Source organism: Drosophila arizonae, chromosome 4 (assembly GCF_054131065.1).
Source record: "Drosophila arizonae isolate 15081-1271.41 chromosome 4, UAZ_ARI_1.0, whole genome shotgun sequence".
In the NCBI taxonomy this organism is placed as follows: Eukaryota; Metazoa; Arthropoda; class Insecta; order Diptera; family Drosophilidae; genus Drosophila; species Drosophila arizonae.
Genome location: NC_142924.1, coordinates 17,448,980 through 17,474,554, shown reverse-complemented (window position 1 = coordinate 17,474,554; position 25,575 = coordinate 17,448,980). Strand labels below are relative to the sequence as shown.

The 25,575-nt window shown below is 36.8% G+C and overlaps 1 protein-coding gene across 1 annotated transcript in view; it reads left to right on the top strand.

Moving 5' to 3' along the window:
* caps (capricious) overlaps positions 1-25,575 on the top strand; it is a 72,223-nt gene that overhangs the window by 33,125 nt on the left and 13,523 nt on the right. The window contains exon 5 of the mRNA XM_089468059.1: positions 9,688-9,761. The gene's annotated coding sequence lies outside the window, so the exon portion shown is untranslated. The remainder of the gene's footprint in view (positions 1-9,687; positions 9,762-25,575) is intronic.

The window sequence follows — 25,575 nt, the reverse complement described above, 5'->3', positions numbered from 1 at the left end:
ACGACTAATTTGAGTGGATTTTCAGGGGCTTACACAGGTGCTGAGTGCGGAAGGTGATTGAGCAAAGGCTAAAGCTGAAAGTTGGGGTTTCAAGTGTGTGGCTTACGAAGGGTTTGAGTTGGCTTCGAATTTCCATAAGAAAGGCTTGAGAAATTTTCAAAGAGAGAGAGAGAGAGAGAGAGAGAGACAGAGAGAGAGAGAGAGAGAGAGAGAGAGAGAGCGATAGAGTGAGAGAGTTAGTATGGTAATGTTTAGGCAACTAGCTGAGGACTTTGGAAGGGTTTACAATGAAGGCACAATTAAAGTTTTAAATGTTGGAATTATACTCTCAAGAATATGCTTATGGAATATTGATTTTATTTCATTTGAAATATTATGTCTAAATAAATAAAATAAAATAAATAAATAATAGTAAATAAATAAATAATTAAATAAAAAAGTAAAATAAAACAAAAATTTAACAAAATTAAAAATTAAAAAAAAAAATTAATAAATAATAATTAAAATAAATAATTTTCAAAAATAAAATAAATAAATAAAAAAAATTTAAAAATTTAATAAAAAAATAAAAACAAAAAAGTAATAAAAAAAAAACAAAATAAAAAAACTTAATAAACAAATTTTTTTAAATGTAAAATATTAAATTCAAATTCTACTTGTGTTCGGGTTTCAGTTCTTTAGTTTTCTTAGTCGAAATGCTTACATTTCTGTAATAATAATAAGGGCTAAACTATAGTGCTCGATAAAATCAGGTATAACTCAATCGCCTATATACTATCTACGTACTGACTGAGCTCATATTATATTAAGCAAACATCCACTACGCTCCCCAAGCTTGACTTCATTCTCCTTTCCATCATCTCCCCCCAAGCATTAGCAATATTACAATTCTCGATATTTCAGAGAAGTTTTCTTGCTCCAAATAGAGCTTCAATACACTCTGATGCCATATAGAAACATAATAAAGAAGCGATTGCAGTTGCTTTTTGTTTCCAATGAACAAAGGTTTGCTTTGGCTGCCCTTTTTAACAATGTTTCATACATACTTCAGACACGCACACGCTGTTAAGCGAGACTCGCATTCAGTCAAGCAATTCATTGATTTTGCGGAATCTCTGCTACAACAACAACAGCGACAGCAACAGCAATAGCAACAGCAACAGCAACTCATAAAACTACAACATACAACATAATAATCAACAGTGAGTGAAGTAATTGGAGCTCCAGCCGCGCTCAGCTCACACAGTTCATTGGGAGAGGAGGGAGCAGTGCGGGGCAGGTCATGCGGGGCACATATAAATCTCGAATAAAAAAGAAATTCATCTTCATAAAAAACAAAAACCGGCAGCGGCTGTCGATGCAGCCCAAAGCCCAGCCGTAGCCAGCTGTGAGAGATAGTTTACTTGCGATAATCACACCAATTCAAAGTGCCCTCCACCCCACCTCGGGCTGGCCCCCTCTCAGCCGCGCGCCCATGTCTCGCCATGAAACGTCATAAACACTTGAAAAACTGTTCAAATTTTTGATGTACCACTTACAAGTGGAGCGTCGGCTGACTGGTTGCGATTTGTGTGAGACGGGGAACATTCTCAGATACCCTGTAAGAGCTGTGTGTGTGTAAGATAGAGTATCGTGCAGTCGGGAGCAGCCAAAGACGTTTGATCGATAGTAGTTCGATCGACAATAGTTCGATTTGCGTGTTTAGTGGCTCGTAAATCTTAACAGAGGCACAAATAGTTTAGTTTAGTTTAGTTTAGTTTAGATAAGTTTATGGCTTAGGGTATTTAATGTGTGTCTACCTTTATTATTGCTGCTCCGCCTCTTCTACTCTGATTTTATTGGCTGGGAGCTGGGAGCTGGGATTTCTTGGCGGCTTCTTTTGGCCAGGCGATCTTGCCTCCACATTCGAAAATTACATTTAATGTGTTGTTGCAGTGATTTTGGTCTCGTTTTTATTTCATTTATTCTTGTATTTTATTTTTTCCTTTTCTGTTTTTGTTTTCGTTGCTCTGTCTGGGGAGGCGTGAACCTGTTGAAATACGCAGCCAGCATCCGTTCTAGCCGCGGCCTCGTCTGTTTGGGCCGTGGGCTATTTTGCTCTGTGCACGTTGGCCAACGCATTTTGCCTTGTTTTTCTAGTCTTTTGGGCCAACTTCAATGGTGGCAACAACAACAACATAATTATTTGTGCTATTGCGCTTAGAACCTGTCGATTTAGTTGTCTTTGATTACATATTCCATCTTATTTGCTGTCAAGCTTGTCCGACCTTAATCACATTTGAAAGTTATGCGCAATAGAGTTTTTGGTTGATTTCAGATTTCGGATTTCTGAGATTTCTGGGCTTTCTTTATTTTCACTTGGCCGCGCGCACTTGGTGCTCTTGGCTAATTGCCATATTAACCTATGGCCCCCATGCTGATGACGATGTCGATGAAAATGATAATGATAATGTTAATGTTAATGATTATGAAGCTGGCCTGCGTGCTCTTGTGCTTATTTGCAAGATTGAATGAACTCTGCTCGACATTCTGGCCAAGTGAAAGTAATTAGTTGGCATTGCCTTCGGGTGAAAGCTGAACCTTTAATTGTTTTCTGTATGCCCCATGTCTGGCTGCCCCATAATCAATCAACGCTCCGTCCAGCATTCGCATGCATGCGATGCCCCTGCGGTTTTACTCTACTCTCTTTTCATTATTGTTTTTTTTTTTTTTGGGTTGGGTGTGTCTGGGGTGGTGTCATGGACTGTGGTTGGGCTTCAGCTCGAGTTCGAGTTCGAGTTGTGTTTTGAGGCAGCGAAAGTGATGTTTGATCGCATAACTGATTAGCTCACACAGAAGCCATGTGAAATAGTTGGACCTGAGCTTGTGAGAAATATAATTTTTTATTTTTATATAATATTTTTTATAAAATAAATTTATCTACTCAGTCCCAAATTTAGAAATTTATTTCCAGCCAAATTCTAATAAATTCTTTTTCATTTCCAACTTAGCCTCTCATAAATATTGAAGCTCTTGATGCTGTCACAGGAATTTTTAAACTTGTTTTACTACGAAATCAAAATCAATTTAACGATCCAAACTTCAGATAAACTTGTGATTAATTTCAACGATCGATTCTTGATTAAAACGCAATTTATTTGCTTAATGGCCTTGTCGAGTTGTTCTTTATGGCTGCCTTTGAATTGAGAATTGAATTTATAAATCAATTGGTATATAGTTAAGTTAGTTAGTTAAGCTGTATATTAAGTCTGGCCAATTGTTTCGCACACACAAAAATATGTTAATCTGTTTAAGCTTTCAGCCTAATTGACTCTAATTGCTTAAGTTGCTCTTGTTTTTTTTGGGTCTGACCACCCAGTTGGCTTTCTTTCCCTCTCACGCTTTCATGCTGTTGCATCAGATAACGATCCCTGGCCGATTGCAACCCCCAGCACAGCATTCCGAAGCGTTTCAGTTTAAACTGTGCCAGTTCAATCAGGTACAGGATGGCCTCAACATGATCAACGATCAGGCCAAAGAGATATAGAAAGAGAGAGAGAGAGATGGGCCTCGTATGAGCATAAACATTGCAACCGATCTGGATCAGCAGCTCGATCGTAGCAGGAGTGAGCGAGTTGGGGGCAAGCTGCATTCAAGCAGCGCTGATTGTCATAATTAAGGATGTTGTATGTTGTTGCTGGCATGCCAGACGCGCTCCACTCGAGGCACTTGTAAAACCAACAGAGATAACCGTAAGAACAAGTTTTCTCAAGCTGCCAAAGAGCCGAAGACAAAGCTTCCGGTTGCCGGCTGGCGGCTATGACTGTGGCTGCGGCTGTGGTTTTATGCCTCGGCTCTTTCCAAGATCAGCCGCAACATCTCATAATTGCAGTTGAGCAAAAATTATATACCACTGAGCTGGCAGCGCAGATCTTCACAGATCTCTCATACAGCGCACATAACGCATGTGTCATCCTCTCGACAGGGCGCAGAGAGCGACACCGACTCGGATTATGTGTCTGTGTTGGTGTCTGTGTAAATATGCCAGCGGTGCAGATCTTCACTCAGCTGCGATCCACCGCAATTACTGCAACTGAGTGAGTGCATGTGTGTGTGTACGGCTTAGGCAATCTGTGGCCAGCCGCTTGCCGGCCTGCACTCGAGACAAATGTATATCATTCATCAAATTAAAAGTTCAACAGCGTTGCAGTTGCCAGTTGCCAGTTGCCTGCCTGTTGCCGTGAGGCAACAGTAAAGCGCGAGGGCAGCTCTAGAGATTAAGCAAGGAAATATCAGCAACTGTAAATTTGTAAATCACTTAAAATAAGTTAAATTTTTTACAATTGTTTAGAGTTTAAAGTTTGGGCACAAATAATTTATAATAATATATCAAAGTTGTTATATTAAATACATATATAATAAATTATTTTTTAAATATTAATATTTAAATATTAATATATTTTTTAAACATTAATATTTTTTTACACTTTATTATTATTATTTATTAAAGAACTTTTATATTTATAGTATTTATTACAACAATAAAATTATTATTATTATTATATTATTAAAAATCTAAATTTCTTAATTTTTTTTTTAATTTTTTCAAACATTTTTTTTTTTTAAATATAGAATAATATACTAATTTCTTAAATGTAAATACTTTTCAACAATTTTTATATACATTTTTAAAAAATAATTAATTTATATATGTCAAATATTATTATTCTTTAAATATAAATGCCTTAAACATAATAATAAACATAATTTTTATATAACTTAATATATTTATTTTTTTTTATATATGAATATAAATTTCATCTTTTAAAATCAAATATTTTGTTAATATATATTTTTTAATGCAGCCCTAATTTATTATTATATAATATTATTATATCATTATCATTATTGTTATTATTATTGTTATTATATTATTATTACATTAGCTAAAGCTTGGACAGCTAATATGCAACTTAACCCCTTAAAACTCTTCTAGCAGCTCTCGCTTATGTCAACTCAACAAAACGACCGCAAGTCCAAGTAACTGACAGAGCAACTGTTGCTGTTGTTGTTGCTGTTGCATCTGACGTCGTCGTTGCTCTGGCATTGCTCTATTTTACAGCCGGTCTTTGTTTGGCAAGAGCAGAGGGAGGGATAGTGGGAGCTGAGTACTCTTTGGCTGCCAATCATTGCCCTCGCTGGCCCGACGACGCGTCTGTTGCTCATCTTTCGACTCCATTCACTCAAACATCAGACGAAGAGGCAGGTCGCACTAATTCTGCATCGGCCCGCTTGCCAACCCCAGCTCCCATTATGCCCTACTGTGGGCCACTTGTTGGCATTCCCAGCTAAGGAGCCCAGCTGCAGACCCCAGGCCAACGCTTATTAAGAGGGCTTTTCAACTTGAATGGCTTCCTGAGCCACTTTAATACAATCTATATGGACACAAGCATATATGATATATGTATAAATGTGTGTGTGCATGTGAAAGGCTGCAGGTCGAGCTGTTTGCCCTTTGGCTCCGCTCTCTTAGATTTGTCTTGGCTGTATTTTAAAATAGCATTTATGAGCTTAGACGGCTTAAGACATTTTATTGGTTATTAGTTTGTTGCCAGAATTTATGTGGCACCAAAAGTTTGCCGTTTTACCCACCCCGCTCAAGACTTGAGAAATCAAAGCATCTAATGAGCTTAGCACGTGTTGGTCATCCATTTCAGTTGCTGTTGCTTCTGTTGCTGCAGCTTGTTGGGTCCTGGTTAGTTATCCACTCGATGTTCGTTCGTTCGTTTCTTGTTGTTGTTTTTATTGTGCTGAGACTTTAATCTTTAATTGCTTTTCAAGTTGTGTGTGTGTGTGTGTGTGTGTGGAAGCATTTTAGTGTTGGTTTTAGTATTTATAATGGCAATTTGAAAATATGGCCAAGACAGCCAGTCCAAAATGCCTTTAGAGAAAAATACTTCAATTAAATCTGTGTCAGATTAAATTTTAACTAATAATTTTAATATAATTCGAACATATTCTATGGTAAAAATATGTAACCTATATCCAATTAAATTAAAAGGCATTTTCAAAATATGTATTTAACTTACTAATACGTTATTTGTTTTAGCAATTTTTTTAAAATATACATATTTTGTAAAATATATATTTTTTAGCTTAAACACAAAATATTAAATATACGTGTTACAAATAAATATTTTTATATTTTATAATGTGTAATAAAAATAATAATATAATAATAAAAAGTGTAATAAAAAGAGTATATATACGTATATATTAATTTTTTTACATATCAATATTTTTAAAATTATTTAAATTTATTAATTCTTTATTTTAGAATTAATTATTCGTTTAATGTTTTAAATTATTTTGCTTTTCTTACTTTCCTTTAAAATTAAATTAATTTTTAAATCTTTTTATTTAATGATTTTTTTTTATATACAAAATTATTCTAAAAAGTGTTTTTTTTTTTTTGTTATAAATTTTTTTTTTTTTAATATGTTGTTTCTTTTTCAAAAATTTCTACCTCAAGTAAATTTTCGGCACTGCCCAATTAACAAAAACAACTTTTGCTTAACATTCCTTGCTTCAGATTTCCACAACATTTCCCAACAAAAATAAAAAAAAGTCCAGAACAACTTTTGCGTACCTCAAAACAATTTCCATTAGCAAATGCAACCGCAATGTGCCACAAAAAGCAACTGAAAAGTTCTCTCTGCTTTTTATTGGGTACGTTTTGCTGGTTATATGCAGCCTTGCTCGCTCGCTCTACTAATTTCTCGTCTAATAATTTGCACTTAACTGTTGGCCGAACTTTGTGCTCAGGTTACTCAGTTACTTTCATAGAAAATTCCCTTTCATAAACAAATTTTGTCGATTCGAGCTGCGCAAAGCGGACGACGAAATCCACTCAAATGGGGGGAAATTGAGATATAGTTGGCTGCAAGGGGCGTGTCGGGCTTAAATTACGTGCAGTGCACAATAGTTCAATAACGGATACGCCAACAAAAGAAAAACGAGAAAAAAAAGTGGAAAAATAAAAAGCCACAGACAGGCATCCAGTAGATACGCGCCGGCATGTTGAAATATTGCAGAAATACTGAGATACATTCAGAGCTCCAGCTTGTGGAGAAAACCAAGTTAAGGCCAGCAAAAAAGACAGCAACAGCAGCAAGAACAGCAGCAACAACAGCAACAATAACAATAGCTAGACTTTTTATTTACATTGTATATAGCACACACGTCGACGGCTAACTACAACAAATACTGGAGCACAGGAAAAGCACACACTGAAAATATTTCCCGTAGCGCTTACGGCTTTTTTGGCCTGACACTCGACATAAGTTATTATTTGCCCTGGCAATAAGCAGTTGTTGCCGAGGGGGGGCGGGCCAGTTCCTGCCACACAGTGTCCAGGATGTACAGCTCCAGTTTGCTAGTCAATTGTGCTGTGGCCCCTCGCTAACTTGTTGTTGTTGTTGTTGCTGTTGTTGTTGTCTTTTGGCTGTCTTGACTCTGGCGTATCTGTCGCTGAGTCTCTCTGTTTGTCGCCCGCCTTTCAATACAACTTTCATGGGCCACCGCTTGCTGAATTGGGGAGGGCAGTTTGAGGAATTATGCAGGTGTATTAATGAAAAAATATTGCATGGTCTGAAAAGTAGATTTGTTGTTTCACAATTTATTCTAGTTTAGTTAAGTACAAAAACAACTGGTAAAATATTAGCTTGGTATTATTTATTGTTTTAATTCAATATATAAAATTTAAAAAAAAAAAAAAACCTTTCATAGACTAAAACATAAAAAAAAATTATTTCTAATAAAAATAACTATAATAAAATTATAAATAATAACAAAAGAAAAATAATATTAATGAAAATAAAAAATAATAATAAACATAATTATAAATAAATAAATAATGATAATAAAAAATTAAATAAAAATTATAATGAATTTTCAAAAATATTATATGAATATAATAAATAATAAATAATAAGAAAACAAATAAACAATAAAGCAAATAAAAGTAAATATTGATTTATTTTTATTAAAATTAATTTAATTGTCTATAGTTTAATTAAGACTTTTAACTAGATTTCTGTTCTATATATTCCGTCAATATTATTTTATATTTCTTTCTCTTATCTCTCAATTTTCTTGCTCTACCTCACGCAATCTTTCAGGCAGCTCTCGCTGGCATTGTTTTTAGCTATTTGCTGCTGGCTTTTGTTTGGCACTCCTCGGCTGGTAAATAATGGTTAGTTTTTGATTTCAAACAATAATTCAATGGCATAGCAGCGGAGCAAAGCAGAGCCAAGCACTGCGCCAACTGGGGTAGAAAAGTATCTCTGCGCGTTGCTCGCATCCAATCCAATGGCGGGGCTGGCAGTCAATTTGGTGGCGCTTTGCTGACCATTTTTGGGTGGCCCCGCAGTTCGAAGCGTTGCGACGCCTCCTCGAGATGCTCGAGCGAAGCCGCACGCGTTCCTCTTCTCACTGTTGTTGTTGTTGTTGCTGGCGAGTTGGCCATAAAAAGTAAGACAAGTTCCAGAGCGACGCGTTGCCAGGCTGTCGCCTCAGTTGCCTCAGTTGTCGCGACTCTCTTGGCCTGGGCCTGTCAGCTGAAGCTGTTAGATACAATTACAGTTAGCTGCTACAGACGAGACATACTGTAGATACAGCTACAGCTACAGCTACGTAGTGTCGACTGAGCTTGGCGGCACTTCTCTCTGTGGCTTTTGATGTATCAAACTGTGCCCCTCGGCTTTCTAGCAAAACTCATGTGCGGTCCTCCATCTGCAGTGTCTCTATGCTGTTGCCCTCTCCCTCTCTCTCTCTCTCTCTCTCTCTCTCTTTCTGTGTTTATTTCATCTGATATGAGCTGTGTCTGTAAGACGAAACAGAGACAGAAGCAGAGCCAGAGTCAGAGTCAGAGTCAGTCGCAGCCAGATTTTATTGTTTCAAATGTAAGATTTGTGCTTTGATTCGCTTATCGTGCTTAGCCTGCATCTGTATCTCTCCATCTGCATGTGCAGATACGTTGAGTCAATTTCTGCCTGCCGGCCTGCCTGCTGGCATCGCACAATTTGCTACATATAGAAAATACCTGAGCTGTGTGAATCATCAGATACGTTTCGCTTTGGCTAACTGCGACAAGTGTTTTTGGTCTGTGGAAAATTGCATAATTGGCATGTGCGCCGTGGTCAGCCCATATATAATCGCCCCAATGATTCATCATCATTGCTTGCAGCTCTCAACTCTCTGATCTGACCCCAGAGATAGGCAAAGTGTGTGGCCAAAGTTGAAAGCAGCTTAAAGCATTGGCTGAGCTATCGATTGCATTGCAAACTAAATGTTTTGCAGAGCTCTTTTTACTGCTGGAAAGCTTAGCTTGCTTTGGGATTAGGAATATCTAATTGATTTCAGCAGGGGCAGGGTATTTCATAGTCGAGCAGTTTCGACACTCACTTGTTGGCTTTTTTAAATGTGGCCAAAATTAGTAATAAATATAATGGAATCCCAATTGAAAGCCTTTCAAATCAGATTAGAGCTGTTTAGTGCGCCTTTCTATGCGATTCTCAGAAATTTAGCTTTCAGCTCGACTTATAATATTTTACGAATTTGTTAAGTAATTTTATTTAAATATAAGTCAATGAATTTTCTCTTATATATTATATTATATTAATTTATAATTCTTTCTTCTTCTTACAGCCATGCCTGCCTATACGAGACAGCTTCCTCCCACAAATTAATGCCAATTAATTCATTTCATTGCGCATTTTTTGGTAAGTCTTCATTGAAGAGTTTTCAGTTTCGCGTTTGGCTTATGGAATCATTGGAATTTTCTCACGCCACAAATTGCAATTGCCCATCATGCAAATACTTAAAAACCAGACAGAAACGCAAACATGAGCGTAAATTAAAAGATCTGAGCCAAAGCCAACTGGCTGGCGGCGAAATTAACTTTATTCAATCAACGTTTCCAGTGAAACTGAAATAATATTTATGTCATTTTGCTTGTTGACACAAGCCGAAAACGAATGTGCTTCGATTTCATTTAAAGCCTGGATATTTACATGAGAGCTGAAATGGAATCGCTGTTAATCGCCTTAAGGACTGGCAAATATTGTCAAAGGCAACAGTTCTTAACTTGCGCCTGAACCAAATCAATTGATTTCTTATTTATAAAGTGAATGTGAGTGCCACACGTTTCTCATATATGTATATAGGTTAGTGAGAGAAAGAGAGAATGGGTCTGATATTTCTAGCTGTACGAGTTTTCGGGTAGCCAAAGGCAGCACCTTCTAAGCTCTAGGCAAACAAGACCAAGCAAGCTAAGGCAGGAAAATGCCACGATGGGAGAAGTAAACAAACAAGACCATAAATAAATTATTTACATTGGCCCGAACGTCTTTGCGGGACGCGGCTGGTGGGGGTGGCTTGTGCTAGGTAGTTTGAGGAGGTGGTGGTAAATATTCTTTATTTTTTTGCAAAATCAACAAAACTGAAATGACAAAAAGGCAGTCGGCCGGCAAAAGCTGACAATGCCATAAGACGCCGGCGACTTGGGACGTGGCGCATTATCAAGGCAAACAGAGGCATAATGGACGCGCATAATGGAGCAGGCCAACAACAGCAGCAGCAACAACAAAAAACTCAGACTTAAATTGAACAACTAATAGTGGCAGGAAAAAAAGGCAGCAAAGGGCGATGTGTGTGGTCCGCTAGCGAAATTAAATGAGCCAAGGAAATGGACTTGAGCCTTGCCTTTGCCCACGGAGAGAACCAAGGGAGTAGTTAGTGCGCTTGCATAGGGCTGGCCCATTGTGTTAATAAATAAATAAATAACCGCAACGATTTGACTTACGGGCTTATGGGACTAAAAAAAAAAAAAATACTAAATACTAGCGGAAAAACTACGTACAACCGCTATAAATACATCACAGTGGGCGTGGCGGAGCTTAAATGCTTAATGTGCTGGGCTTTAAGCCAACCCCAAGCTGAATATTAAAGCTAATGCAACTGCGATGATTTGCATTTGTGCGGCTTACAGTAGAATAAATTGATAAAGGAAATGCACAATTTGTGCAGCCATCCGTAATGAGGGGCTATCTAAACGATATAAATATTGTATTTTTTCTAATGGATAACAAATTGATATTAAATTAAAGTAAAGTATTAACAATAATGCGAATATTAGTGATATATTAGCTAAAAATGCAAATGCTAAAAAGGGGGAAATTTCTTCCGTTTCTGGTTAAAAAAAAAAAATTTAATTAAAATTTTTAATCCGCTATAAATGTGTCTGCAGTGAGAAAAATCTCTTTCCACTATTTATTGATTTGAGCAATATAATTCTGATTCATATACTTCTCTAATAATTTATTTTGCTCTCAACGGCGTGAATATTGATATGTAATATCAACAAGAGAAATATAAATATAAAATAATAAATAAATAAGTAAATATTTAACTATTCTTTTTGAAACGCAAACTCTTCTGCATGGACTTGCCACTCAGAAGTGAAGACCTCAACAAAGAATTATTTGAGAACCTCACCAACTTAGCCCATGAGCTCACATTTTATTTTAATGCTCGAAATGGAAATGAAATGAAATGAAACTGAAATGAAATGAAAATTGGCTGTCAGATCAGAGCAAGTCGGCTGACCCATTCGATCTTTTGAGAGCTAAAGAACTCTCTTTTGTGTGATCCGATGCGTGAGAAGAAGAGGATGATTTCTAGGGCAGCGTTTGCTTAATTTTCTCTTTGGAGCTTTTATATATAAAATAGGCACATCAGAGTCCTCAAGATTCGCCAATTATTTGCTAAAATTTAGTGACTCTAGCTGAGTAACTGAAAAATACACAGTTATTGTTCAGCTGTCAAATTTCAAATTAGCGATATTAAAATTTTATTCAGTAATAAAATTTTGTTCACTAGCTAAATAGAATACCAAGACTCCTCAATAGCTTTCAAAGCACCATCAATTATTTTATTTATACTGCAGATTTCATAAATACTATATATACTATATCTATACACACAGACAGTCGACCATTTATAAAAATAAAAAAACAATATATTCCTTTCACTTGAAAATCAATTATAAAATTTTAATAAGCAACTGCAAATTATAAGCTGATGTGAGAAATTGTTAGCAAATTAAATTAAAAATAGCAACAATAAACGATGTTTGCTGTCTGGAAAAAAAAATATGATTAGTTTGAAATTTATAAAATTTATTTCAAGCGCTTCATTATCTCGATTTCAGTCGCTGAGTTCTTGCCCCGAAGGCAGCTCAATGCGCATCAGCACCCAATTAACCTTAAAAATAAAAAATACAACAAAAATGAAAACAAAAAGCATTTTTGTTATCAATGACAGCTGATATTTTTTCTTTTTTTTTTTTATAAATATAATATATGTATATATTTGCATAAGATAATTACGCTAAACGTTATGCGCATTTATTTCCCATTGATTTTGCATTTTTTATGTGAAACGATTTAACAACAAAGAAATTAATAGAAAAATGCATTTTAAGGTTTTCTTTGAATGCTGCTGGCGGTTTATTAAATATGCAAATCGTTACGAGCTGAAAACTTAAATATGCAGCTTACAAAAGACCGAACTAGTTAGCCAGCAACATTTTATAAAAGCGAACAAAATTTTTGCATAATGCGTCAACAAGATATATACATAGACATATACATATATACATATATGTATATATATGTATATAAAATATTTATATATATAAATGTTTTGTTGTTTTTATATCTTTCACCCTGTCAGCTAGATTATAGGGCCATAATAAATGAGTTCGATCCGCTGCTGTGACCCTAATGAGCTGCACTCGCTTAGGACAACTTAAACACGTCTCTGCCCCTTCGAGCGCATCAAATCAAATTTGAATACGACGAGCTGCAGCTGCAGCGCTGCCAACTCGCAGACGTTAACAAATTTCGATTTCCGATTATGTCATTAGCCACCCCGCCCCCATGAATTCGTATGAAATTGACCCAGTTTATATTGAAATTACATTTTCCACATATATATCAATAACAAAACATGTTTTGCCTGAAATCGCATACATTTTGCCTCAATTATTATTTAATTGCACTTTCAATTTTGCAATCTGTGTACCTCAAACACACACACACACACACACACAGAGCTCAATTTATCAATGTATTTTCTTGTTTGGGGAATTGCACAGAGCGTCGCAGCTTAAGCATATGTATTTGATTTCATATTCAATTTAGCTACGCAAAAGGCAAAACTCTGACGGATTAAGGTTACCCCTGCCACGTAGAAAGTGAATTGAAATCTCAAGGCCAAATGGACTTGGCTTGTGCATACTCGAGTACATTTGTTATATGGCTTAAATCATGCATTGAAATTGTGGATTCCTTTTAAAGGAGCTTTATGGCTTTTACTACTAAAATTGAAATATGATTTTTTGTGAGGAGCTTTTTCTGGCTTTTACTAAATGTATACTTAATGAATTAGGATTTTTGGTAAGAAATTTTATGGTTTTTATTAAAAAAATACTCAATGAATTGAGAGTTGGTTCAATGAATTAGTATTTTTTCTAGTACGTTCTTAACAATAAGAATATATTTTTATATTATATATATATTTTTTATATATATTTAAATGATTATTGCTTTAATATTAAACAACATAGATAATTTAATATTAAATTACTTAGCGAGGAGAGTGAAGGTGGAGGTGAAGTGTAGGATATGTTGATAAAATGGGAGGAGAGAAAAGCAAATAGTAGATGAAGTCAAGAACCATTAGAAATTGTCGAGCGTAATTTATGCCAGAAGACTAAAGAATATGCCATAAATAATAATAAAAACAAAAAGATAATAAAATAATAATAATGATTATTTGCATACGCCATTTCACAAATATTAAAATAATATAGTATATTAGGTTAGCTTTTAAGAAGCAAAATTGCACAAAATATAGAACACATCTAAATAATTTTCTATTATATTACTCGTTGCAATATTTCTACTTTAGCATATCGATTAAAGTTTTAACAAGCTATAAAACTCCTTCACATTAATTTTTCCCATTTTCCTTAAAACTCCCATCTAGACAGTATTTAAAAAATACCAAACTTTATGCATACTTAAAGCAATTTACTTTATGCATTATTTAGATAAGTTTTTCGACCTAGCTGCCACCCAGACAGACAGTGCGACGCTTCACATGGGCTTTTAGTTGAAAACAAATCAGTATAAATTACATAAGACTTGAACAATTTATGCACGCACTTTTGTGAACTTCAAAACGTTTTGTGTGCTCTTTTTCGATGCGTTGTTGTTGCGTTGCCCGCTGCCGCTCCACTTTGGGGCCGCTGGGTGTGCGTATTCCCCAAGTTTGTTTACATTTTCGATGGTTGCTCGTAATTGCCGAGCGTAATTTATGCCAGTGTCGGCCGGGCCCAAAGTCAATGTCGCGCGAGCCCAGCGAACAGGGGCCGAGCCAAAAGCGAAACCAAGTGCAAACAGAGACGAGACAGCCAGCCGACACAGCAGCAGCGGACACGGAAAACCGTTTATCTGAGCAAATGTATCTCAAGGCAGTAATTACAATTTATTGTTGGTAATTATGTAATTTCAGATGCGACAGATATAGTTGACAAACCAAGTGCGTGTATGCAGGCAATTGCTCTATGAGTCGAAGTGCGTGTCTAGGTCATTGGCTGTTCACATTGTTGTTGTTGTATGCATCTAAACTACTGTCATTTTCATGCGTGCGCATTTGAATGAGTGAGAAGAGTGAAGGAAAAAGACGTAGCAGAATGCATTGTCAGGCACTTTGCAAAGCTGGCAACAGCAGCGGTTGAGCTGAGCAGCTGCCACGTTTATTGACAGCTTGTTAGTAAGAGCAGGAGTGGGAGCAGGAGTCGGAGCAGCAGCAGCAGGGGCAAAAGCTGAAGCTAGCACATTGCATGCTGCATGCAAGCAGCTAACTATGATTGGTATTTGAGGTACCTCAATTCTCTTCACTTCACTGCAGTTCACATTTGCTGCCTTTAGTCGCTTGATCTTCCACTACGTTTTGTTTTCAAGCTTTGCTAATTGCCTGCACTTGGCTCGTTTGTTGGCCAACGGCGGGAATGTTGTCATTTCCGCTGCACGCGCTCATCCATTGTGACTTAGTTTTGTGTCAACTTTAGCGCGTAATACACGCATTTCCGCTTGGCTAGCCACCGAGATTGAGAGATTTTCATAACACTCTGAGAGCTCTCTGGAGTTTCGGCTAGCTCTTGCCACCTGCTCATTAATTGTGGCCTACTAAAAAAAAAACGACGTTTATTTTCAATTTAATTCTGGCCAAAATACATTAGTTATAGCCGTTGCCAGCAGCGCTCAAATTAAGTATTTCCGTTTGGAAAAAATTTAAAATTGTAATTTAATTTGCGCGCAAACAAAAAGCGAGTTGAAAACGCAGCTTCATCATCAACGGCATTAGTTTGCACATATTCAAATGAAGTTCAATTTTTTTTTTCTACTTGTTCGCTGATTGAAAAAATATCATTAAAATAAAAACAAGCCAAGTGTTGGCGCAGCAAACAAAAAGGCAGGAAATACGTTTGGCTAACTGTGCAGACAGCAAATAGAAAAAAAAGGAAAAAAAAAAAAAAAACACAGAAATAAGAGAAGAAAACTGAAGCTGGAAATCATTGTTGGGTTACGTTGGGAGCCCGCTGGATCATTAACATACATTTGAAAACGCAAATTCCTATGCTGCGATGACTGTGTGCCTTCTGTGTGCCTCGATGTCGCTCCATCCTCCTTTTTGGGTGATAATGTGGTCTTGGCTGTTGGCTCTGCGGCTGCCACATGAAAATTTGTAAGTATGTTAGACTTGTCACTTGCACACTTTATGCCCATATTTGTCACATTTGCGCCATGTTCGCCTCGGACTCGCAATCGAGGTGGGGTTGGGTTGGGGCTGGGGCAGGACTGGGCTCGGGTACGGGAATGGGTCTGGGTCTGGCTCTGGGTCCGGGCACAGACATAGAATGGCCCACGGCACTGCGTCCGGCGCTGCTTCAACATGGTGCCTAGTCCTTGCCCGTTGTCAGCAACGTTGTCGTGGTTGTTGCTCGTTAGTTGCGCATCTGATTTGCCCAACTACGACGGCAGCGACATGGAAATTCATTCGCTTCTCTTGCGAGTCGCCGGGTATATGCTGTTTCAGGTTTCAAGTGTGCTATCGAGTTTCACATGACACAAATTTGAGAGATGAAGAATATATACTTGAAAGTTACAAGAAATTGCCTAAATAATCAAAAGTCGATAATAAAGAAGTTTAGATATTGTTTAAACAAAGAAGCTCTTCTGAATAAAAATATTTAATTTCCGAATTTTCAAATTAGATTTTTTTTTTTTTTTTTTTCTTTAATTTGTTACTAAGGAAAAAATGGATAATAAAAATATATTACATATAAATAACCTTCATGAAAAATCATAAATTTGTATGCAATTCTGAATAAAAAAAAAATAAATAAATAAAAATAAAAAATGCAGATCATATTACGCATAATTTAATAAAGCTTATTTATCATAAATAGTTCACATAAATTGATAATAATGAAGCTTTTACTGTGTGACTCTCTCTCACTCTGTTCGCTCTCCTCTCTCTATGACTCGTACTCTTCTTTCTCCCTCTAGCTCTATCTCTCACTCTGCTCTCTATCTCTCATTGTCATTCTGTTCTATATTTCTATTTTTTTCCCTCTCTCTCTTTTTCTGTGTCTGTCTCTCTTTCCGTCTCTCTCTCTCTCTCTCTCTCTCTCTGTGGTATCATTTTTACAGGGCATTTCATAGTCATATACAGCTGAGCCATTAGCAAGCCAACTTGTTTTATTGTTTTGCCTGCTGCTGTTGCGGTTGTTACTGCCGCTGCTGCTGCTGCTGCTGCTGCTGCTGCTCCTGCTGCTGTTGCCGTTGGCCATATTTGTATGAATAAATGCGTATTTAAGCACATACTTACAACACTTGCCATGTACATATGAAACAGACCCAGTCCCAGCGCCAGTCCCCAGCCCAGTTGGAGTTGCACAGGCCTCGCTCTGCTCTGCTCTCCTCTGCTGCGACCCATGGCCGAGGCGAGGTGTTCCAGCTGTGGCTGTGGCAGTCAGAGTCGCAGTCGCAGTCTCTTGTCGCAGCCTCTCCAGGCGCGCGTTTTGCATTTCCCTTTGCGCTTTTCCCCATTTCCCCACTTCTTTAGCTCTTGCGGTTTTTCGCGTTGTCACACATTTGCTTTATGCTACTTTTTAGCCAGCGAAATGCTCATTTTTAAATTTGCGGCGTAATTGTTCTTTTTTTTTTTTTTCTTTTTTATTTCAGTACGTTAAAAATAGTTTATTAATTATGCTCACACAATTTGCATTGCAATTTTTTGTAGACTTTCCTTGGCGCTTAATTCAATTGCGAAATTGCGACTGGCATTGTTAATTGCACAAAAGATAATTATTCATGTTTGTCTAAGTGGAAATCAGGGCATAAATATGTTTTAATTGAAATTAATAAATTTCACCTGACACACTAAGAAATATGTTAGCAATGGCATACTCGAATATATTTTATTTGTATAGTTATGTGAATATTAATATCAGCTCGCGTACTTATGCAGACTGTTAAGGTTTATCTTTGCTCTATCTTTCACATGTGTTGCGCTTTCTCTTTTGGGAATAAATATATCTCTCTAAAGAAAATATATGTTTACTAATATTAAAAAACAGAGAAAATCATGTTTTATATTTTTTTTGAGAAATATGTTAATAATAAAATATTTTATATACTTTATTTATATTATTATTTGTTTGTTATTTATATTATATATATTTGTTTATTTATTTATATTATTATTTTTTTTTTACGTATATATTATTATTTATATTTTAAAATTTAGGTTTATCTTATGTTTTTTTTTTTATTGGTTTTTAATTTTTTTTTTATATTTTTTTATTAGGTTTTAATTTTATTTATTTATTTAACATTAGTTTTTATTAATCTTTATTTTCAAAAGTATATATATTTTTTTTTATTTTGTTACTTATATTTGCTATAATATGTACATAAAAAAAAAAAAACACAAAAACAACATTTTTTAAAACAATCATTATGCTTTTCCTCATAGTAAATCAATCTTACAAACCCTGTCACAAAATCAAATTACTCTGCATTCATTGCAAAGGAAGAATGTTTTAATGAATTTTATTGCGTATTTCAAAGAGCCATTAAAAAATTAACATAAATAATTTAAATATATATTGAGTGCAAATTAAAAATATTTACATACATGCACATCCACATACAAATACCTTTATTCTTGTGTTTGCACTTCACATATGTATGTAAATATATTTTAATGCAGTTTTTAAGCTTTTGTCATAAATTGTTGGCATCAAATTGTGACATTATTAACAATTTAGCAGTGCTGCAGCGGCAATTCGATGTTGTTGTTCTTGTTGTTGTTGTTGTTGTTGTTGCATAATTTATAGTTGCTTTTTGCAACATATTCATGTCAATGCAGTCAACAACAACAAGAAAATTAATATAATGCAATATGTTTGACAACAAGTTCCGGCGATGAAATTGAAATTGAAAAAATAAATGGTTCTATATGAAAATGTAGAGAGTGTGAGAGAGAGAGAACTAGAGAGAGATAGACAGAGCTAGAAGAGTGTTCCACATTTTGAATTTTTAATGAGCCACAAAAAGTGTTAAATGTTCGTGACGTCGCTGTCGCTGTCGCAGTCGCTGTCGACGTCGCTGCCAGCCTCGTGTATAGTCAATAGTGCTGAAAAGTCAATTAAAGGTAATCAAATCGAAACTGATTGCATTACAACACCAGCCACAATCACAAACAATTTTAATGCCCATTTATAAAATTTTCATTTTTGGTTTTGCAAATGTGCGCAGCGCGTTAAAAAACGCCTTGAATTTGCACCGCGCGTTTATAATCGCTCTAAGCTCTCGTTTGTCAATTTGTTTATGCAAAACGCTGGCAACTCAAGTTTTGCATTTGTTGAAGCAACACGATATTTTTGTTTACGCGTTCAAATGAATACATATATATATATATATATATATCAGAGCGTAACTCATCAGTTTTCAATGATTTCTGAGAATTGAAGTGCATTATTTATGGCTTTTTAGCAGTTCAGCTGAATTTGATACGCTTCAGGCTCGGCTGGTAGCTGATGGCTTATACAAATGGCAATTAAAGGTGTGAAATTGCACGAGGTATGCAAGAATTTCAAAGTGTCATTCAATGCGCTGCATACCCTGTATTTGTGGCGCTATCAGCTCTGCGTCGCTCTGCCGTGAAGCACGTCTTGTCTTGGCATCAAAGCGAGTTCCAATGCAATTTCGTGCATTCAATTGAGCTTCCGCATCAGTGCTGCCAGAATTTTGAAGGCAAGAATTGCTAGAATTTCAAAAAAAAGTTGCTAAAATTGCTAAAAAATTTATTAAAATTGCTAAAAGAAATGGCCAAATTTTGTTAAAATTTTATATGTTAAATTTATTACTTTTATTTATGATTAAGTTTTTAAATGATAGTTAAAATTTCGTCCAATTGTTCCAATATACTTTCTTCATCATTAATAGCATATTTGGAGCTGCATCTGCTATGCATATCGCGTCGCCCACTTCAATAAGTTCAAGGCTTAGAAATGTTGAGACAATTGTGCCTTTACTATTGCTGAAATAGTTAATAGCAACTCCTAAAAATTTAAGAAAATTTAAACAATTCATCTAGCAAAAGACTGAATCACCAATATCAGCCCGCAAATTTTCCGCAAAGTGCTCGGCAAGAACATTTTTTATTATATGACTTCTCTTTGTTCTGCCCAATTTTAAGTTTGCTGCCGATTGGCAAGCTGCAAATTGGTGCGCACATAATTGCGACAAATGATCGCTTGTCACTATTGCTGCGTGTTTTGCAATGTATGTATAGGCACAGTGCAGCCTCATGCTCCTCCGTCTTGTCACTTTTTACAACAAAAGGCAACTTGTTTTTTTTTTTGTGTGCACGCACTCATCGCTCTTATATATTTTTTTGTGGCAGCGTGGTGGCGCACATCATAAAGCTTCGCGCCAATAGTGCACTTGCAATAGGCGCAATAGGCCCTTGTTGAGTCTGTGTCATCCTTGCGAATCCACTCTTTTATCTCGCCACTCAACCACACATCGCGAAATTTTTGGGTATACGTTTTTGGCGTATTTTATAAAACTTTTAATGAATCTAACAAAAAGGCATACAATTTAAAGCTCAGCGCACTAATGACACTCGATCACTTTCGATGAATTTGTAAACTACTTATTGTTCACAACTATTGAGCTATTGTTCACAAGTTTGTGCATTCATCGATATTGTTATGATTTTGAACAAGTTGAGTTCTTTTTAAGATGATGTTATTGTGAGATCACAAAAATCACAAAATTGCTAAAAGTTGCATAATTTTTTTTAAAAATAGCTATATTTGTGGCTAATAGCAATTAAAAAAAAAAAATTGCAAACTCAAATTCAAAATTGCTAGATCTAGCAACTTAATGGCTAAAATGGCAGCACTGTTCCGCATTGATCCAGGGCCGTTGGCCCCAGTTGGTCTGTCTGTGGCAATTGCGTGACAATTACAACAGCTGCCACTGCCGCCTCTCTAGGCGCTTCTCATCATCATAATTGCCGTTGACTTTCACATGCCGCCGTGTCTGCTCTGCTCCAGTTGAGCTGGCCAGTGCGTAACTGAATTAATACCAGAGCATAGACTCAGTAAACTATGAGCACAATAACAACATTGACAGATCTTACAGTTTGTCAACTTTCTTCATTAATTTAATTACAGTTTTCAATTGACGGCAGCATATAACAGTGCATAAATCAATTGATTTGGGTCGTTTCGATTACCGCTCGCTCCGCGTCCATTGCACCCTTTGCAAATAATGTCGAAACATCAAAGCAGCACATTTAACATTTCAAATGCATAGACCCCTAGCCCTCTTCCCCTCTCTCTCTCCCACTCTCTCACTCCTCCTCTCTCTCCCTCTTTCTTTCTCTCCTTCACATCATTCATTCATTTAAACACTTGTACATCTGTTCGTCTATCAATTATTGTTTGGTATGCGCCACTTGAGAGTTTCTCGGGGGTCGCAAAACTCTCGGCGACGTTTTCCACTGCACAGTTGACCGACTTTGAGTTGTGTTGCGTTGTTTGTGTGTTTGATTTTCATTAAGTCGCTCCCTTGTGCCATTCCGCTGCTGCTGCTGCTGCTGCTGTTGTTGTTGTTGTTTCTATGCTGCCCACAATTCCCCAACTGCCGGCTTGCAGCTTGCAACTTGCAACGGGCTGCGCAGTTGCAATTACTTGCGTCATTAAGCAAGCAAGCGACCAACAATGCGCCGGCATTGGGTTACTTACTGAACCTTTTGTGTGTGATTTATATTACTTACAGTTTTCAAGTCACTAAAGATTTTCAATTGAGTCGCCGCTCACAACTGGCAACTGGCTACTGGCAACTGGCAACTTGCAGCTTGCAACTTGCTGCAGCTGCAACATTAACAACTCGCAATTAGTGTACTACCATATCAGAGCTGACCCCAACAAAAAGAGGAGAGGAGAAGAAAGAAGCAAAACAAAACAAACAAGCTAACGGCACGTATGTGGCCAAAAGCTCGCAACAAACTCGAGCTGAGAGAAACCAACCTAAAGGATGCTCTAGTTGAACTGAAACAAATGTTAGTTTGGTGAACTTTGCAAAATGTATTGAACTTTAATTAGTTTGCTCCAGATAAGTTTTAGGCAAATGGCTAAACATAACAATAATAAAATGTAAATGTTATTGGAGATAATCTAATTTGATTTTAGTTGGGTACGGAGGGTTTCGAAGCATGAAAATCGCATAGAAAGGTGCTGATAAGAGCTAAACTAAGTTGAGATGAGCATGAGAGAAGAATTGGGTAATAAAGTGCGCAAGTTGAGTGTTTTGGGTAAAAGTTTTTGAGGTAATATTAGACATATAATATATAGCTTATTTCAGATATATTTCATAATATAAGGGATTAAGAGAAATAATTTGCAGAGTCTTGTAAAGCTACTCATAGTCTTTCAAAGTGCTTTAAGTTTTCCACTCGTATATCTAGCTCACGATATAAGCTTGGATTTATATCCTATAATTTATGAATTCAAAGAATTTCCAATCTCTGTTTTTGAAATTACATTTCCAGCATAGTTTACTCTAATTGAAACATTTCCACCAGGCCACCGCCTCAATGCCGGAGCTGTAAACATGCCGGGCAGCGATACGTCATTTTATTATTGTATTGCTCACTTTCTTTCTGGTCTTTGGCACGCATTATTGAATTAATTAAATTCTTGCGCTTCAATTAAAATCTTATTAAGTTCTCGCCAGCCTATCCACTGAGACGGTGCTCGCTGGCTATGAATAATGCCTTGAGGAGTGGACAACGGGCGCAATGCAAGAAAGAATAAAGACAGAACAACAAGACATTTGCCAAAAGCTTTCTGGTTCACACTTGGGTATCCGTTGCACACAGATGGGATGAGAGAGAGAGAGAGAGAGAGAGAGAGAGAGAGAGAGAGAGAGAGAGAGAGAGAGAGAGAGAGAGAGAGAGAGAGAGAGAGGGAGAGAGTGAAAGGGAGTGAGTGAGAGGGAGAGTTGGAGTGGGTGCGGTAGAGGCAAAGAGACCAAAGCACTGAGTCTCGCTGTCTGAGTGCCTGCAACGGCAGACGCAGTCTTCCTGGGCATAAACATTTTTTCCAAATAATACATACATACATATATATATATATATATATATATATATATATATATATATATATATATATATATATATATATATATATATATATATATATATATATATATATATATATATATATATTTATATATGTATATATAGAGTCCTGCTTCGTTTGGTCCTTTTTGTGTGTGCCATGTGGTTCGCTTGCGCCGCTTTGGTGCTGCTGCAGTTTGTCCGAGTTGTTGTTGCTGTTGCTGTTGTTGCAGTTGCTGTTGCTGTTGCACATATTGCTGCTGCATTCTTCGCATAAATTTTTCCAAACGCACTTAACACACGTTGAGGTCTGCACGGCGCTGAGTCTTTAAATGAGTCTGGCTGCTCGCGCTCTCATTCACCCACAGTTTCGCTCTCTCTCACTCTCTCTCTGTCTCTGTCTTGCCTGTGCATAAACAATGGCTCTGTTTAAAGCAAAAACCACGACTATCCCCAATCTCTGGTTCTCCGAATTCCCGAACAAGCCCATGGCACATGTGACGTTCCTGCTGCGACTGCTGCCGTTGCTGCTGACTCTGCTCCTGCTGCTGTCTCTGCTGCTGCTGCCGCTGCCTCTGCTGCTGGTTTCCTTCATGTTAAATTCAGATGCTGCAGCAGGCGGCATAAGATGAGAAAAGGGAGCGTGGCTGCTGGGGTCTGTGCTGCTCATGGCATTGAAGGCCGGCGGTAGGCAAAACTTTTTTACACTGTTGAGTACGGGAAAATTTAAATGCACAGTGGTGTGAGCTAAGATATTTTGCTAATGAATATAAAAAGGTAGCTCGGAAAAAATTAGAAATATTATTTAAACAGGTATCACCTGGAAATTATATAAATATTTTAATAATATGACAAATATATTAAGATGTAAATAAAAAAAATCAACAAAAATAATATAAAATATTTTAGAGTTATTTACTTAAGCAGTCTAAAAATATATAAAATATATATTATAACAAAGAAAGCTGAAAATTCAGAAATATTTTGAGAACTCATTCAGAAATACGAAAATATATTAAAACATGAATTAAAATTGACTTCAGAGTGCTTGACCTTGATCAATTTATAAATCCCATAAACTGTCAGTTCATAGGCGCCGCTTTTGAGATATCCTGGCCAAGTGTCAAGTGCATTTTTAAAGCAGCTTTTAAGCATTTTGCTCTGCTGTGGCGCAAATCGTAGTTTATTGTTTACGCCGCTTTGACCTCCATTGCCGCCCACAATTCAGCTGGGCCACGGCCTGGGCCAACTAGCGAGTGCAATGGCCAACTAAATCACCGCAACTGTGCAACTAAATTTCAAGCGCACTAAATTTCGCACACGCCAACTGCAACTAAACCGACTCCGACAACGACAACGACAACGACACCGACAGCGACTCGGAGCATGTGCCGGGGCTTTCCTGGCCAGGCTGCCTGTTTAGAATCGTCTCTACTTGCCACTTCCTGGTCTCTTCTGGCCGTCTCTCGACCTCTCTCTGTCTTTCTTCCTCTCCCTCTCTCTCTCTGTCTGCTACCCTTTTGTTATTTCCTCTGCCGTCCAATTTTCGCCATTTTGTGGCGCACTTTGCGCCCGCGTCGCGATTCCCAAAGATTTATGGCGCTCGCCGTTTGGCGGCCGCTACTTAGTCCAGGTAGTCCTGCCCCTCGCCTGCCTCCCCTTTCGCCTTTGTCTGCCAGCTTGTTGCAGCTCTCGCGTGCCGAGTCAGCAACAAATGCAGCTCGTTTTGTCTCTACTTCTAATGCTTGTCAGCATTGTCGCAAGGATGTGCTAAACCCTTTGGCCAACTGGTAAATCCTTTATGCGTTCTTTAGCTGGCCTAATTCGCGTTTCGTTTTCATTTTGCTGTGGCGTATTTTTTTTCCTCTTTCTCTTTTTTTTTTTTTTTGCTGTTCCATATATTTGCCTACTTAGTGCTTAATTTAACACACAAATCCGATCTGCTCGCTGACTTTTGTCGATAAGCGGCCTAAGTAATGGCGAAAGTTGGCAAACTTCCCAAGTGAAGCGCGGCTCAAAAGGTATGAGTGTATGTGTGTGTGTGTGTGTGTGTGTGTAATGTTAACTGGCAATGGAAATGTTACTTGGCGCTAAAATGCTAAGAGCCTTAACTGATTTTTGCCGTCTAAATTATGCTTATTAAGGCTTTTTAGCTTTTGCTGATTTTTAGCGGGAGTTTTGTGTTTATATGTAACAACTTGTATGTATATATGTATTTACAGTTATTTACATGTGTACATCTACATACATACATTTATATCGAATGGATTTGAGTTAGTTTTACTTGAATGCTTCCCATTCATACTAAGAATTTTAGCTTATTTTCCTTTTAAAATAAATTTCAACTAAAAATATAATACTTATATATATGTACATAAATCTCTGACCTCAGTCTCTATTACTTCCTTTAGATATTTGATATGCCAATATTTATTTTTATATATTTTATATTAAAATTTTCTTGTAATTAAAGTTGTCTTTAGGTATGTAAACTTTAACTCTGTTACTCTGACTTGAAATCAAGACTTAGATATTTAATTGTAGCTATTCTGAGTCTGAGAGTCTCTTGACTCGTGGTTTTAACAATTAACATAATAGAAATGACTTACAAAATAAAAGTTTCATGCTTTTGCAACTCCAATTTCCCTCTAGAAATCACTTAAACTTAGTTTTTATATCTAGTTGGCTAACTGTCGCTCTGCCAGCTGATCTTGGCATTAGCTCGTCATCTAGCACCTCCCTCTCTCCACCCTCTTGCACTCT